At 42.5% G+C, this 14468-nt stretch overlaps 1 protein-coding gene across 3 annotated transcripts in view; it reads left to right on the top strand.

Moving 5' to 3' along the window:
- The first annotated feature begins 14053 nt into the window (after positions 1–14053).
- LOC112217189 (sodium-coupled neutral amino acid transporter 3) overlaps positions 14054–14468 on the top strand; it is a 67777-nt gene continuing 67362 nt past the window's right edge. For 2 of the 3 annotated variants that reach the window (XM_024377475.2, XM_042297224.1), the window contains exon 1: positions 14054–14326. The gene's annotated coding sequence lies outside the window, so the exon portion shown is untranslated. The remainder of the gene's footprint in view (positions 14327–14468) is intronic. The other variant, XM_042297233.1, reaches the window with a different exon arrangement.

The following is a 14468-nucleotide window of genomic DNA, read 5'->3' as shown; positions in this document are numbered from 1 at the left end:
ACTGTTGTCTGTTTTGCATCAAGCCATCCCTTGATTTGGTCTTTGAGATGGTGATCTAAGGGAGTTTCGGAGGACTTATGGTCGATTTTATTCACAGGTTGTCCTGTTATTACTTTGATCCATATGGGTCTGAGCTGGACGCAATGCTGGAAAGTGGAGTTCAAGGAGGAGTTTTCCCTGACCAAACTCCACCTTTCGCTCTCTAGATCGGAGCTCCTGCTGCAGCCACAGGTATTTATGGATAGACAGACAGATGTCAGTCATGCTGATCTACTGAGATTCATTTTCACGGAACCACCAGGCTCCTCTTTTTGTAGGCTTGGGGATTCTGAGCTTGTCCAAGGGCAACAGGTGTAGTCTTTGTATTTCAAATTAGACTACTGACTCTGTCCTCTTGTCCCTCTCTCCCAAAGTGGGGCATAGCCCCTTGGGTCTGTTTGCTGTACAGGGTCTTCATGTTGCTCTACACCCTGATTTGGTGTATGTACTCTGGCCTGCTGTTCTCCAATCTCAAGTGGCTTCTTCAGCCATCTGACCTACTGCCTGATGGTCATCTACCACCTGGTTGCTTCCTGTAACCTGGGCTGTGCCACAGTCCTAGTCAGGTGCCACTGCAGGGACCAAAGAAGGACCTGCTCTGGAGGTAGGATGTTCACAGACAGAAATGTGATGATAATAAGATGGCTGTCCATGCTGCTTTTTGTTTTAAGTTAAAGTTGAATTTCTTGATTGAATTGGTCTTTATCGAAACTAATGAATTGACTGATATCTGCTCTTCATTCTTAGGGGACCAAACTAGAGAGCGTGGAATCGGAGCAGAGCCCTTGGGTCCTTTCCCTCTCCCCTCTCTCCTCTTCATCTCCCGAGACTGCAGTGGTTCCTCCACAGCCTGATGTGTGTCTTCTGCCTCGCTGTTTCCTTCCCCTACTGGAGCCTTGACTACCCCATGGAGCACCACCCTCTGTCCCCATTCAACCTCAACATGCACGTGGGAAATTCTGCCCAGGCCCTGCTGGACCTTCTCCTATCAGCAACGCCCATCTACCTGGCCCAATACCTCTATCAGCTCCTCATTGGCTGCCTTTACATCCTGTTTGCTGTGGTCTACTGGCTGCCAGGCCAAACCAACCTCAGTGGAAAGCCCTACATTTACAAGGTACTGGACTTTGGAGGGTGCCCCTTGGTGGCCACTCTGTGTGTGCTTTGCTTTGTTCTGGTCTGCTTTCCCCTCTGTCACTTCCTGGTGTGGAATGTGCAACTGCTGAGGAGGCAGCTGGTGGGCAGGGTAAGGGGAGAGAGGCTGGGGCTGTGCAGAGAGGCTTGGTGGTGGGGGGAGCGGGCGGCCCGTGCCGGTCTCCCTCTTGGCCCATTCTCCTCAGTGTTAACCCCCAGGAGGAGGGGAGAGGTCTGCGGCGATGGGGCCACTCAGTCCCTACTCTCATCCACCACCAGTCATTTCTACAGTGCTGTCACTGTCTACCTCTGAGGTCCAGTCTGAACTAACATAGAGCTTGATGCCATATTGTTTGACGTGTTCTGCATAATGTCATCCATCTGTGTTGTCCGGTCCCTGTCAGGCCAAACAATACGATGCTTAACAGATCTTCTCTTCACTTTGTAGTGTGTGGTGTTATAGTTTCCTGATCCAAGAGGTAACATCACAGTGGCCAAACTATGTTAGTCTTTGTATCACCAGGGGGCAGTAACAGTATTAGTTGCTTTGATCACCGTGTTCAGCCTTGGTCATTTCACATAGTAGGATCAATAAATTAGCCAGCTTACATGATTAACACTGAGATTCTAGAGTAGGCTCAAGTTGGGAGTGGGAGTAACAAGTCAGTAATAACATGCTGGTTTTAGGGTTGCTGTTTTTCTGAATATTGTACAAGTTTGTTAAATTGCATATTTTATCGAAACTACAAAACTGTGGATGGATCCTACTTGCAGAATACACAGGCCACGGTTGTCCTGTCCATCCTCACACAAAGCAAATAACACAGCTGCACATGAAGTCTAAAATATGAATGAGGCTTATGTGAGCAGACTGGTGTGCCAATAAGAGCAATGAAGAAAATATATGGTAATTTGACATTAAGAAAATTGTGGGACTTGCTCTACCTGTTTAAAATAATTGTTGTGGTAGTTGAAGAAGTTCTTAAAGTTTTTTACTTAAACAAAACAAACAAAGCAGTTAAAATATAGTAAAAGTTAAATGTAAAATAATTGGTCTGATTACTTTGATATACTACTATATCAACCTTATTACTTTGGCTAGAGGGGAAAGTTAGATCACACATTTCATCAGAAATAACTACACTCTGACTACTACATTTTTTATACTCTCCTACTAAAATACCACAGTATATGACAATGTAATAATAGAGCACAGAAGACAATGAGGCATTGTTGAAAGTTTTAAACAAGTCAAATATTTTATTTTTTACAACTTATTTTGATGACAGAGCGATCAGTGGGAAGAGGGCCGGAAAGGGGGAACCCATTCCCTCAGAGCACCTCTGCTTCCAGGGGGGACACTCTTGTTAACTGAGCATAGCATATAAAGGGTCCGTTTTATTTTTATTTTTAAATGTCATTTTCTCCGTTTCTCCAGGTTTTGTTTTTTTCCCAGGTTTTTTCTCAAAATCACACTTTTAATAGAAAAACAACAATACTTAAACTACATCAGGAGACCACTTTTGAGGTCTGGAAATGTTTTATTAAATGTAGATTTCTGGGTGTAGTTACCCTTTAATGCAGCTGAGCACCAGCAAGAGACCATTGTTAGCGATGTTTCTGTAGCACTCATGTGATTGCAGAGTTTGCTAAACAATTGGCCACTGTATTGATGCAAATAATCATGATATTATTCTGCTAGGTAGGCATGGTCTACTTTGTAGTTAACATTTAATTGAAGAGGTTTTGGGAAAGCCTTTCCATCTCTACGAGAAGAAGGTTATCGTTAGCATCATCGCCAACGGCGACATAAAGTGTAGACATACAGTGCACCGCTCACACACACAAGTTTAATACATTTAGTATTGGAAATTAGTTGCACTATGAAGACAGCTCCCTCCAAGGCATATGTTGCTAGGCAACCCCCTGCAATTACCTGGGCAGTCCTGCTCCCTCGATGGCTAAAACCAGTGTGAGAAACGTGCTAATTTAGCAGACACTCTTATCCAGGGTTAAGTGCCTTGCTCAAGGGGCACATCAACAGATTTTTCAGCTAGTTGGCTCAGAGATTCAAATTGGTCACCTTTCAGTTAGTGGCCCAATGCTCTTAACCGCTAGGCTACCTGCCGCCTAACAAAAGTTTGTGGTAGTGTTGTTAGACAAAACAAGGAAAGTGAACTTCAAAACATGATGTAGTTTTATTGGAATCTGCAGCTGTTGTTGGTAACTAATGAATCTGCTAGCTTCTGACATGACTTACTGCATCTTTAATGACAGCAGTTGATAGATTACTACAACGGCTCTACCTCTTGAATGGTAGAAGCTATTCCTGTTCTGAGAATTAAAGGACGATTTCATGCGTTCAAAGTGTTTGGTAAAGTGGTCAAAGTAGCTGATTTGTGTCAAAAGTTGCATTGTTTACAGTAAATAGAATATAATGTTGGGAGTCATGTGTTCACAATGGCCCTTTAGAATTCTGAGGAAATCCCATGAAAGTGGATGGAGGACAAAAATAAGTAAAAAAAGCTTAATAGTTTTTTTTTAATTATAAAAGATGTCAAAACGTTGCATACAAGCATACTATTTCAGAACAATCTGCACGTTTTAAAGTTTGAATGACGTTTCTAGCTTAAACAGTGTAGTCCCATTAATTACAGGTAACCACTCCCCAATTCCTTATCCATTTGTCACATAAAGAACTGACACATTACATTATAGCCAAAATGTACCATACTCATATCAGTATACCATCAGTTGGAGGTAAAAGCACTACAACACACCTTTCTATCCCCCAGCACTTGGGGACTGGTAGTACTGGTAGTAGCCCAGTCTCCCTCCTGAATTGGGTGGATTAGTGTAAAGTGGTGGCAAGTCGTGACATCCCAAATTCTTTACTGTAACTCGGCTTTTAAGGGGCATCACAAAAAATGGTTTATTCGAGCCGGTTTCATTTACTTATCAAAGATGAGGATAATAGCTCTGGGAAATTCCTGCTGCTTTCATACAATCACATCAGGTGGTGTGTGACCGGATTGGCCTGCAGCCCAAGCTGGCCCCAAGTCTCCTCTCTGATTGACAGCGTGACAGCCAGGCCTCAGCAGATTAAGTGACATTAAGGCAGTACAGTGGCAGCCAGATTTCATCTCCTTGTTGATTAATACCACAGCGACAAAATGAGAGCGGTCTATTCCATCTGCAGACGGTAAATGGGAACATTTTGGCAGTTGTCATCTTAGTACAACTGATTAGGGACTTGCTGGAATGCATCATATCAGTTTACAAGGAGTTTTATTTAACACAATAGCCACAGATGCACAGTCATGGGTGTAGATTTGAAGTCTGAAGAAAGGGTTAAATGTGATGCTATCTTTACTGACATTTTGCCTTAGTACATATTCCTCGATTTTTCCCAGATTTCCAGAACATGATCTGTGATCTCTCCAGACAGAGGGTTTTGACCATTATAAATGGAGGTCTATATTATTCTGCCTATAGACTGGAGAAACAGCAACTGTCACCTCCTGTCAGGGTCCGGTCACACTCCACAAGCTCAAGCTCCCGTCATCCCAGCTGTCCCACTGAATACCATGCTGTGTAGTAGGTGAGTCGTGACTTGCATATTGTAGTGGGCCAGGCTATGAATGGACATATTTCAGTCACCCTGCTGTATTTCCATAACAACCACTACAAGGGGCCAGAGTGTTTGAGGGGATTACATATACAAATTTCTAATGTCCATTTTTCTAATGACTTCTGATCCTATAGCAGATTTGTACTATAGTGAAGCTGGTCAAGGCAGATAGAAACCATTGGCAGTGTCTCTCAGAAAAGCACTCCTTGACTAATATACAGTATGCATTTATACAGTTTAGTTCCTAAACACTGAGCCAACTATCTTGAATAAAACTCATTCTCTGTCATTCAAATTTACATTCAAAGTTCTGCATGAAAGGATTTCTCCAGTTGGCTATTCTTGGATCTGTAATTGGAATGTGGGGATGTGCACTAGAAGAGTGAAAGCGTAGGTTTGTTTTAGGGCGTGAGGGTCTGCATTAAAATGACATCAGTGTTACAGTTTAAATTAAGGTTAGCACAAAGAACGTCACCTTGTGATACTAAATCAACCTTCCAGACTACCCATGACTCCATTCCCGCAACATGAACATGTAAGAAGCGTATTTGATACAGTTCACCTGCAGTAATAACCTTCCAGTCATGTCACCTAATTAACCCTTAGTAGGGTTGCAAGGACTTTGTCTTGATTTGTTGTGAAGTTGAGAATGTTGACAAATCAGACAGGCGTTATCCCGTGTCCTCTGGCGACCCTGCTGAGTGTCTTGGTGAGACTCCTCTGGGTCCTCTGGCCCTTTTTCCACTTGGACAACATGAGGCCCAGCTATGGAGGGGCTCTGGGTTTTGTGGTAAAGGGCAGGGTGCCACTGCTGGTCAGTGGAACTTTCCCATCCTTGTCTTATGGTCAACATAACTGTGTCGTCTTTCAGCAGCTTGATAGAGAATAGTTTTTCCTCAATATTTTAGAGAAATGTGTCATTTCTCCCCAGTATTTACTTCCTCTATTTTAATTAAGACATATTTTCCACAATGCCGATTACCAATAACAAGCTGGTCTTTTGTGAACATTTCACCATTTAAATATGTATTCTGGCTAGTACAGTACCATCAGTGTCATATATCAGAAGTAAAGTAACGGCAAAGTAAATACATGAACAATATGTCCTTCTCTGATTGTGGTAAACCTGTTAAGTAAAGTTCACCTTTCAGAATATACTGTAGTTCTTGTCCTCATTTTACTGGAGACATTTTGAAACCCATTTTCTTCCCTCCCAACAAAAAGCCATGGCATTTTTTCAACTTCGTATCTGAGATTACTTTAAAGATCTCTAAGACAACTAAGACCACATTTCAGTTAGAATTATAGTTGACTCCTGTGAGGTGATCATTGAATAAGTGCAAAGATAAATGAGAAAACTCAATGTAATTAGATTAGTCTTTAATGCTTCCCACAGTATATCACTTTATCACTGAAATAGCAATGCATGATTCAGCGGGTGAGCCTTTAATAAGTGTAATTGAGAGATTATGTGAGGCATGTTCTCATTACACTACTATTTATTATCAAATGATACCCTATTATGAATCATAATAAAACTAGACTTTTTGTGATTAAATGAGTGCCATGGGCTACTCTACTGCAGCATGTTATGTACTGATTTGCCTATGTTGACTGGAACAGTCTTCATAGCCACTATTGTTCCTTTTAACATCAGAGCACTATTTCCACTATTGTCTCTGATTGTTTATGAACAACAGTCCCATTAACCGTGGCGGTCCACACCAAACTAAATCAAAGACGCTCTTTGTGCAATGACAGATCCATTTCCAAGCCATTACAGTATGTGGACTGAATGACCAGGTTTACAGTTAAAATGAGTTTGACGTAGTTGGAGATTGCAGCTTGTGTGTCTGTCATTCATGGCCAGCCCCAGGATTGCGCTGTGTCCCGTGGTTTCCCAGCAGTCCTGCTGCTGCCCCCATCAGTTGTTTTTGGCAAGGATGAGATGAGCATGCAGTCTGCAGAAATTATAATATGGTGTAATTGCAGACTGCAGTTCTGGGCGTTTCTTGATGTGGGTGTTCCCTGATATCAGGAAATGGCCAATGATGCATGCCATTGGTCAGTTCCGGTGTTAGGAGACTGATTGTTTCTCGACACAGATGATTTGTTTACATAGTAGATTACCAGGATGACATGCTTGAGAGGGAATTTTAAATCCATGGGGCACTAGCATTGCTTTAGATCCCTAATTAAACAAAGTAGATTGGTCCTACTACTGTTCTGATGTACAAAAATGTATCTGAAATGTAGCCGTACACATCTACAACTGTCGTTTTATAGAATAACACAGGAAAGATATGCACCCCACCATGACATACAAGTGTATTCGAAATGCATCCGTAGCTGCCGTAGGCCGACGCATAATTTGCACCTATCAACACGCATGAATCAGCTTGACAGCTTGATTCTTACAGGCTTCATCGCTTTAACTTCAATCCTTTGAACTGTAGGCTACATTGCTTTCGAATTTGTGACACTACGCAATGAGCGTAACCAAGCCGCCACTTTCTGTGTGGCAAACACACACTATCGCAAGTATGACTTTTACAGTAGCAACTAATGTGTATGGCATAACAGAGTGAACGTTTGCCTACTTCTTTTAGTAGGTTACACATGGTATTGGTCCTACTACTGCGACATTCAAAATGTAAAAATATCTAGGCCTTTCTGAAGTGAAGCCATATACACAACAAATGTAATTTTGCACACAAGAAAGCACACGGTGTTGAAGAGAAGCCCCACAAAGACTGGTAGCCCAAGATGCGCTCATTAAAATAGCATATACCATAACCATTGATTCAGGACCATGCACAGAAGGCTACCACCAGTCAGCATGATGAAAGGGTAACGTTAAATGCTCTGCCAATTTCAGCACCACCAAAGTGGACAGCCAGGACAACAGGAGCACTGTGCCAATAAGCTACATTGGTCATTGGTCCCTCTACCCATCAAATAACACATCTGTATATCTATCAATTGCAATTAGACCCGCAAAAGCAAGTAATGACATTAAGAATCACAGATCAATCTTAAAGATGCATTGAAGTAAAAAGCAAAGGCCTAAACTGTACATGACATAAATAATTTAGCCAAACAACCAGTAGGCTCACAGGAGGGAAAACCAATGGATTAATAATTTTGGAACAACGGCGAGTGCCATAAAGGTTGTGGCTAACCATTTAGAAGAGTTGCAGCCTCCTCGATGCTGTGTTGAACCTGATGAGAAGTTTCTGATTCCCTTCCTTTTCCTGGCGAAATGTACTTGTCAGGTCCCTCTCAAATGCCAGCTGGAAAGGTTGGGGTTTTCGTTGTAACATAGTCTTTGTTCAGAGTTTATGTTCACTGATTATGTTCTTCATGGTGGAGAACACATTTTTGCACATTGCTGTAGATGCCCCAATTTTTTGTTGTTGCATGTTTCAGTTCCAATAGCATAGTCGGCATTACTGACAACGGCTGTATCTTTGAAGAACACTGAGTGAGGACCATTTGTTGTTGATGTGGTTGCGATTTCACTTCCCAAGAATATGCGAGCCATAATAAACTCTGCTTCCACTGGTTCAGTTTTGGTTAGATTCAACCAGTTGTCAGGGTGCTAGTGGCTGAGGTAACGGAGGTGCAGGTGCTTGTTGTGATGTTACTCTTCTGCTGATGGTCCTAGGCCCTGGCTCTTCTCCATCTTGTTGGTCAGAAGGTGGCGTGGGGGATGGGCTGGTATTACATTTGATGATAGGCTACTCAACCTTGGGGATTTGGCCTGCAGGCTGGTCGGTGAGCTTGGCATCACTCTCAACATGGTGCTCCTCAGTTTTTTGTCTCTTGGCAGTGCCCAGACATGTTTGGATATCAATGCTGATAAAAGCATAGCCATCTAGCTATATTTATTCAGCTTGCTGCTACCAAAACTTAACAAAGCTACTAGCTAGACTGTTATTAGCTGTAGGCCTAGCTGTCTGTAAAAGTGAAACACATTTTCCACTCTCTGTGAGAGAAAAAAAACGGCTCTGGGATCCAATGAGCTTCCTAGGCAAGGTAATGAAGGCGGTACCTTATTACATTGCATGGCTAAGTGCCCAATTAGAATGCATTTTTGGATTTGAACTACTAAATATTACATTATTACATCCCCCCCTTCCTCACCCTTCCTCAGATCATGAGCACACACACAGCATATAGCCTCTGTCCTGTGCTACTGGCAGGCCCGGAAGTGCTACATTGGCAAAACCGGGCAGGGTAATTCATATACCATTTGTATTTATGGGGAATCAAAAGAGCCGGCCCTGCAGGTTAGGATAATTACCGTGCTAGGTGAATTAGTGTCGCAGGTTAGGAGACTAAGGTTAGGTAAACGGTTAGTGACAAGCTTAGCTACAATACTACAGTTGAAACAACTGTTGTCCCCGACAGGAAAGAAACGGCCAGGGACCAATGGTGAGCTTCAATTGGTGTAATTTGACATAAAGAAACACCGATATCACAAAATGCCCCTAATTACGGTCTGCAATTACCCTTCTCAAAAATTCCACTCGTATGGCCCACACTGCACAAAAAAAGCTGACCGTACCAAGATATCTCTTACCATTAGAATGCATTGACTTGACGTCTTACCTAGATCAATTATCACTGGCAGAAAATGTTGCTCTTTTTAACATAAAGGAGGCTTGAAACAAGTCAGAATACCTTAAAACAATTACAAATGATCTTGATGCATTTTCTGGGTGATCGAGATCAACTCAAAACAAATAAATGTAACAAATAAATATAACTTCATTGTCTCAATACCATCCTTAAAATTGTAGGTAAGATTCACATTTTTTGCTGTGCACTGTGCTCCAACCCGTTCATAAGCAGAATGTGAGGAACTCACTGGGAGAAGCTCCAGCATAGTGGGATCAGTGAAGGCTTACCATAGGGAGGTGAGTGAGTTCTGCAGTCCACTTGTCTAGGGACAGATCCCTGCATTTGCTAGTACAAGATAGATAGCTTGAGGTCTTCATCATATACTTCAGAAGACTTCTACTGCATCAACACAAACATACTTCAGATGACCATCCTGAACAGGATATAAGATTCTTCACATCAAAGCCTGATCTAATAGAAATATCTTGAGGATTTGTGAGATTGTGGTGTCTGGTATGTCTTTGAGCCTTGATCTCTTTCAAACATCGATGTTTAATTTCAGTTCCACCTTCCTCTCTCTTGGGGCCTCGTCCCTCTGTGTATGGGGCTCTCATGGAGAGGCACCTGGTGTCTCCCTTCGTGGAATTCCTCCTGCAGTGAGGAACAATGCTCAGGGGTTCTTTGTTTCCAGCAGAGCGTCTGTGCACCACGGCACAGGTTCTCTAATGGGGGGGTGGGGGGCTGGTGGTCCGGGTGTGTGTTTATGTGTGTGTGTTTGTGTGCGAGAGGGGGTGCTCTGTGAAGTTGTCCTGTGAACTTTCTCTGTCGCTTGAAGTCTTGAGGAAATAACAAACAACACTTCAGTGGTATGACAGATGTCTCCTGTTGATGAACACTTCAGAGACTCGCTGATTACACCGGCTGGCTGTACAGCAGCATTATGTAACAGCCACAAATGCTGCATGTCAATTTAAACTGCTGCTGTCTATTGGTGCCACTCCAATAGATCGCTTGGATGATTCGGTTGCCCATGTTAGTATATGACAGTTATTTTTACCAGAAATGAGCCCAGCTGACTTATTGGCTGAGATCTCAGACATTGTAGTGAATCAGGTAGTTGGGGGTTTTGAGGGCATCTGACTAAACTAAACTCCCCCAGTAATTACTGCCTGTGTGTGTGTTTGTGTTTGATTGTCACCGCCACAGAGTTCGAATGTTCACACCATATCAACCTCTGGATGATGACACAGCCTTCACTGATCTCACACTGATGATGTCAGTCATGCCACTGCTGCAAATACACACAGGCAATATGTGTGTTTGTTTGTGAGAAGACATGCACGAAGCACAGTGAACATTTGAGGACACTTGCTCTAAAGTGGTCCTCAAAATACAAAACCACCATTCACAGTCAGCAACAGTGCTGTGGAAACACCCTGTGGATATTCTTGAAATGCACAACTATTACAGCTGTGCTCCAGTTTTATTCTTGATGACTCAGATGACTTTACATTCCCACACTGATTGCTCAATTGTCGGGCATGAAAATGATGTGAGATCTTATCTCGACATGCTTCGTTTTAATCTCTATTCCTAGAACAAATCAAAGTGCTAGTCAGGAGGGAGTTTACCTAGAGCAACTCATGTTAGATGTTCTACATACTGCAGTCTCACTGAGCTCCTTTGAGACCAAATTTGGCTTGATTATTAAAATCACTAAGACGATGGAAATTAAATGGGAATCCAGCCAGTGTTGCAATGGAATTTAGTGAGGGATTTACGCAAGGCTGCCTCACTTGAGGAAAACAGGAGACCTTGACGAGCAGATCAGAACTAGATGGGGCCTTGTCAATCATATTTATAATTGATAGTGGTCATATACTGTCCATCATAAATGTACTTTGCCTCTTAGGGTCATCATATTACACCCCCCATGCCACCAGATTAAGAGCGATCACTAACTGGTATCCATGGACCAACAGGGCAACCAACCACAGTGGGTCATTGACAGTTAAGGGATGACTGAGTCTGTAAAGGCACCATCGCGGAGATGTAATCACAGAATGTCATGAAACAGAATAAACACATAAAGGTTTGACTCTCATCATTTGATTTCTAAGTAGAAAAGCTTTTTGATTATTCCATGTAATGACCCTGGCCAACAGAGTCAGCATTCGGGGTACTTTCTTCAGACACCTATATGACTCACATCCTCATTCCCGCATGCAGTGTGTCAAGTGTCATCAGTGTTAGCGCCTCTGATATCCAGCACCTGTCACAAGCCTTTGGTGATTCACTGGAATAACTGCTGACTTCCTATAGCATTACACATTATTCTTATATCATGATCTACTCCCTCATTTCAGTAAAGAAATACATTTGCACACTCATTTCTAAAATATCCCCTCTGTTATTTGTGAGGTGCCTACTAAACAGGAAGAAGTGCTGATGTTTCACTGTATAGTGACATCAAACATTACTTACAATATGGTGAGTCTCTCTCATTCATATGGCCTGTTGTTTATGAAAACAAAGTGAATGGCAATGATCCCCCGACAGACAAAACCAGGGGGGCCTGAAACATTGACCTTAATTGGGTTTGATCGTAACATTTCCCAACATAACTCAGCCAATTGATTTAGTGTAGTGATCTGTGAGGGCATCCTTTTCTTTCTCTGGCCCCATTATGTGCTGAAGGTAGAGGGTTTCTAGGCCCTGTGTTCATGTCCATCTCCATAGGCCACAGACACACAGGCTTGACTGGACATGCAGACGCAGCCCAAATAGACTAAGGGCCGTTTTGACGTTGTCATTGCACAAGACAGCCTGCCAAAGGTCTCTTCTTGAGGTATTTGCCCATTCAAATCCTAAACAATGGACTGTCGCTGTCATATGAGCTTTTCAGTAAAGAGTGCTATCATGGGAACATCTGATATGCAATTGAGCTACTCTAATTAGGTACACAGGAATAGTATACCTCGTTTTGCCAAATTGGTTATCATTTAAAATGACACTATTTGGGACAATTATTTTGTAAACATTAGACTTGGACCAATCCAGTTAGGGAAATTCAATGGTGGTTCAATGGTGGTTTGAATATGGTTTGAATAATCTCATCCACCAGCTAGCTAAATTAACCCAGAACATCCAATAGCTCTTGGTCTCTCTCTGTCTCTCTCTGTCTATATGCAGTAGTGATTGAGCCTCGGGATGAGGTTATGGCTTGGAAAGCGATTAATACATTGGCCATGGATATAGTAGCCCCTCAAAATGTTATACATCAGGGATTTTTCATAATGATGTAAACGCTAACTTTTATGCTTGTAGAGTCTCTCTGCAGTAGTATCACCTTGTGAAGGAGACAGCTGTGAAGTCACGCACAGCAGGAGAAACCAGGAGAGCATGCACGCATGCATGTACACACACACACACTTGGATGATTCTGCTGGAAGGAAATATCCGCACCTTCAGGGACCAGTTACCAGGTGTCGCCTTCATTGTTCCTGTCTGATTTATCTTTCTTCATTTCCTGATAAGACAAATAAAAGCGACAACCATAGTGTATCTATTGTGTGAGTATATTTCAAGTGTCCAAATGTAGGCTAAAGGTCAAACAGTTCCCAATGGATACAACATCTCTCTAATGAGAGACAGAACTGTGTCACAGTGTACATCTGCTCTGGTTCTCCGCTGACCTTTGAGCTGCGCATGCTGCCTGCGCCTCCATGGCCCTTCCTCACTAGGTAATCCATCCCCACCGGGCCCCCTTGGAACAGCTGCTAGGCTTCTAGATTCCAGAGGTGAAATGTCTCCTGCACTCCACACTAGGCCTGCAGTCCTCTGACGACTTCAAAGGCGATGGAGTGGCCCATCCATATAGAAGAGACACCACAGGAATAAAGCTTGTTTGAGCATGGTATTTGTAGGCTATGTGTAGTGCACGAGTGAGTAACATATTGCAGCTGTAATTCTGGTGTCCATAGAGTCATGTGTCCCTACTCCAATTAATCATTCACACACTGAATGTATCCTATACCCGTGATGATGAGTCTGTGAGCCTTTGTAGATAAATGCCAGAGCATCACAATCCTCATCCTATTCATAAGCTGACAGTCAATGACCCAGAAATGGTGTGTGTAAAAAAAGAGAAACTTGAAACCTGCTTCTGCATGGCATCACTGTGGAAGCTGCTTCAAAGCAGGTCACTGCAAGTGGCGACTCATTTCGCCTTGAACAGGAATGAAAGGGCCAAATAAACGACAATACTTTAAAGAAAACACTGTCTATTTTGTGTGATATGCTTCCTTCCATATTATTGGGTAAATTGTCTATGCTCTATGATAGTTATTTAATCATGCATCTTTTGTCTTAAGTCTACACGTTGAGAAAATATAAATGTTTGTTTAATACCAAACAATCATTACAAATATGGTGCTACATGCAACAGGCAATCATGGATATAATGATTTCTGCATAGTTTTACTCAACGTAAAATTAAAGTGAAGAACGAAGAAATGTAAGCTGCCATGTAACAGACTAGTACATGTAATTTTGTTGCGCTCCAAGAGAGCGCGTGCCGCGTGAAAAAACGCTCCACGCGCGCTCTGGAACCGCACAATAGAACCAATTGATTGGAGGTTGCATGCAGTAGGCGGAACCTGGACACGCTCAACATCCCACATTCAATAGATTATGAGCTACATTTTTATAGTGAACATATTACATTTACACAGCAATTGAGAAGGAGCGCACACGGATCTCATAAAATATTGATTGCCGTATAACAGGTAACGGAGTGAAGAGCCACAAGACAAAGAAAAAACAGCAAAGAAGCAGATGCAAGATTCGTGTGGAGATATTCGGACTGAGTTCACATTGGCACACTAGTTATCTCTGGTAAGAGTATTATTCACCGTCAATATTCAGTGCAATGTCTTTACATAGTCGGCTATTCATCCCTTCATTCCCTTTGTGGTCGACTGAAACCATATCCAATATGGCTATCAGACAGTTTTATAGAATAGTGTTGCCATCAAGA

The sequence above is a fragment of the Oncorhynchus tshawytscha genome, linkage group LG02 (assembly GCF_018296145.1).
Source record: "Oncorhynchus tshawytscha isolate Ot180627B linkage group LG02, Otsh_v2.0, whole genome shotgun sequence".
NCBI lineage: Eukaryota > Metazoa > Chordata > Actinopteri > Salmoniformes > Salmonidae > Oncorhynchus > Oncorhynchus tshawytscha.
This window is presented reverse-complemented; position numbering and strand designations above follow the sequence as displayed.